General features: G+C 41.4%; 1 non-coding gene across 1 annotated transcript; it reads left to right on the top strand.

Annotated features, from left to right (window-relative positions):
* The first annotated feature begins 402 nt into the window (after window positions 1–402).
* Window positions 403–506, top strand: LOC113910631. The gene has a single exon (XR_003516141.1). It is a non-coding gene; the product is annotated as a U6 spliceosomal RNA (small nuclear RNA).
* The last annotated feature ends 2,931 nt before the right edge of the window (window positions 507–3,437 follow it).

Genomic DNA, 3,437 nt, shown 5'->3' with positions numbered 1-3,437 from the left:
ACAGCCTGGCCCTCCAATGATGTTCCTAATTTCTATTCTAGGCTTCATTTACAACAACATTGGCTGAGGTAATCTCCCATGGATGAAAAGCTAATGCATTCGAGTTAAACAAGGATTGAAGAGCCAGTCAAAATACCTTAGTTTTCACTCAGTTCGGTTACCGCCTAATGCACTTGGAGGCCAAATAATTTTACCCCCCCACACACTTAATTATCTTAACTTTCTCATCTGTAAAATTATAATCATCACTCTGACAGATTTATAGCGAGCCTGAGGGCTTGTAAGGTTCTCAGAGACATCAGGGTAACTGACCCTGCTCTAATTCTGCAGCTCTAAGACCAGAAAGGTCCTAGCCCAGACCGTGCTAGCCTAGGGAAGATAAATATGTTAAAAGAAGATGTGGTGCTTGCTTCAGCAGCACATCTACTGAAAATGGAATAATTCAGAGATTAGCATGGCCCCTGTGCAAGGATGACATGCAAATTTGCAGAATGTTTCATTTTTAAAAATGGAAAGAAAAAATAAAGAACGTATGCTGATGCTTATTTTATACCAGTCTCTATGGTCATTTTGTATGATACCAAGATATCTGATCATAAAGATCCAGCCGGGCTTGGGGTGGGGGTTCTGCCTACTCCTACGTGACACTTCCTACAAGTCCCAATGTGCTCCTCACTCATTCAGATTTAATCCTATACAATGATACTGAAGCCATCTCTGGAAGACCCAGAGGCTTACACACTGTGTCTGTCATTGGAGAACACTGTTTTTACTGTGTAGCACCTTCTTCTACCAGCATTGGTTAGATAAGTACACCCTGACTCATTTCCTAGGTACTCTGTGTCTGGCCTCTGTATCAGTCAGCACCTACAGTTGATACTCATTAACATGGTGGTAACATGGGTTCAGATATGCTTTGGAAATATAGAAAGTATTTCACAAATATGAGTGACTACTTGCCAACTGTCTAAAAGCTGAATTTTTATCTTTAATTTCTTTCCTATAATAAATAGATATAATATGGTATTTTCAATAGGCTCAAATGCAGACCCAACTGCTGCTTATAGGTCTTGTGTCTTTAGAGAAGTCACAATCTCTCAGAACCTGAGTATCTGCATGTGAAAAGTGGAAATTCAATAATAGTATTATCTATCTCATAAGGTTGTCAAGAGGGCAAAGATAAGGGAAAGTAGCCAGTGCTGTGCCAGTACCCTGAAGGTGCTCATATTTGAATGTGAAATCAGTAACCCCAAATTTGAGAGAAGCAAATGAATTTAAAAGTTCTATATAAGAAGATGTTATGTGGAAAACAATGAAAATTGAACTCAAACTGCCTTAAATAATAATGGGAATTCACTGGCACCAGTACCTAAAAGTCCATAGGAAATGTAAGCCTCAGGCATTATGCACGTAAGATCCAGCTAGACCTCTCCGCAGCTCTACTGACTCTGCCTTACTCCATATGTTGCCGTCCCTCAGGCTGTCATCTCCCCACCATTGTGAGATGCCTGTCAGCAGCTGCCAGGACAACACACTTTCTCCTTAACATCCAGGGAAGAGAGAACGTGACATCTCACAATGAACAAGAGTCCCAGCTCTGGACACCCTTGAACTAGACACTGTGGACAGGTGAATGCCATGCACTGGTGTGTAAAACTGGGGAGACTCAGTAGACAGGTGTTAAGCATGGGGGAAGGTGATATGAATGTCACACAGACAACCACAGTGTCCATTGTAGTAACACAATAAATGCTTAGTGGGTGACAATACATTCCAAAGTTGTTGTTTCTCCAGCTCCTTGAGGTGTAGGGTTAGGTTATGTATTTGAGACCTTTCTTGTTTCTTGAGAAAGGCTTGTATTGCTATATACTTTCCTCTTAGGACTGCCTTTGCTGCATCCCAAAGATTTTGAACAGTTGTGTTTTCATTTTCATTGGTTTCCATGAATTTTTTTAATTCTTCTTTAATTTCCTGGTTGACCCATTCATTCTTTAGTAGGATGCTTTTTAGCCTCCATGTATTTGAGTTCTTTCCAACTTTCCTCTTGTGATTGAGTTCTAGTTTCAAAGCACTGTGGTCCAAAAATATGCAGGGAATGATCCCAATCTTTTGGTATCGGTTGAGACCTGATTTGTGACCTAGGATGTGATCAATTCTGGAGAATGTTCCATGGGCACTAGAGAAGAATGTGTATTCTGTTGCTTTGGGATGGAATGTCCTGAATATATCTGTGAAGTCCATCTGGTCCAGTGTGTCATTTAAAGTTTTTATTCCCTTGTTGATCTTTTGCTTAGATGATCTGTCCATTTCAGTGAGGGAGTGTTAAAGTCCCCCACTATTATTGTATTGTTGTCAATGTGATTCTTTGCTTGTTATTAATTGCCTTATATAATTGGCTGCTCCCATGTTAGGGGCATAGATATTTACAATTGTTAGATCTTCTTGTTGGAAGACCCTTTAAGTAGGATATAGTGTCCTTCCTCATCTCTTATTATAGTCTTTGGGTGTTGTTGTTGCTTTAAAGAAATGAAATACCTATGAAGAAACATTGAATTCTGAGGTTTCTAGGATCCTCATGAGTCCGACGGCAGGGAGTAAGAGTGGGCAAGGAGCCAGCAAGATTTCTGCACAACAGAAATCCCAAGGTGTAAGCTTATTCAGGAGGAAGTCTACTGGCCCCTAGGGGCACCCAGAGCTGAGCACCACTGGCTTCAAGGCTGCTCTGAAGCCCCAGAGGTGAGAATCATGGCACAGTCCTTCCCTCCAACTCCTACAGATCTGAAATCAACTGGAAAAGCAGAAGAAAAACTTCCTAATGCTGGGGAAGTTTGTGTGTTTTTTAAAAGATTTATTTATTTGAGAGAGAGAGAGAGAGTCAGGCAAGGACAGAGAGAGAAAATCCTCAAGCAGACTCCTTGCTAAGCATGGAGCCTGAGGCAGGGCTCAATCCCAGGCCCCAAGATCATGACCCAAATGGAAACCAAGAGTTGGACGCTTAGCCAACCACGCCACCCAGGTGCCTCTGCTGGGAAATTTTAAAACAATGAAAGTTCCTCTTCTTACTCTTCCATGGGAAATGCACCTACCACTAGAAAGGCAAAAACACCGACACAAATGCCATCTCTGCTTAGAAAAAGAGTAAAAGCCCCAGGACAAACCTCTTAAGATGATTTCCTTTTGCCTAAATAAAGCATTTGATTGGGTCTTGGGGCTCATTTGATTGTAAGGAACTGAAATCCATTCAAAGTACATAAACGAAAAGGGAATTTATTAGATGCATACCAAGTATCTCCCAGTGAGCAAGTACAACTGGACTCAAAAGGGAATAGGGGCCCCTGGCTGGCTTGGTTGGTAGAGCATGTGACTCTTGATCTCAGGGTTGTGGGTTTGAGCCCCATGTTGGGTGTAAAGATTGCTTACAAATAAAAACTTTTATT

Source organism: Zalophus californianus, chromosome 6 (assembly GCF_009762305.2).
Source record: "Zalophus californianus isolate mZalCal1 chromosome 6, mZalCal1.pri.v2, whole genome shotgun sequence".
NCBI lineage: Eukaryota > Metazoa > Chordata > Mammalia > Carnivora > Otariidae > Zalophus > Zalophus californianus.
Note: the sequence above shows the minus strand (reverse complement) of the source record. Positions and strands in the feature narration are given on the sequence as shown.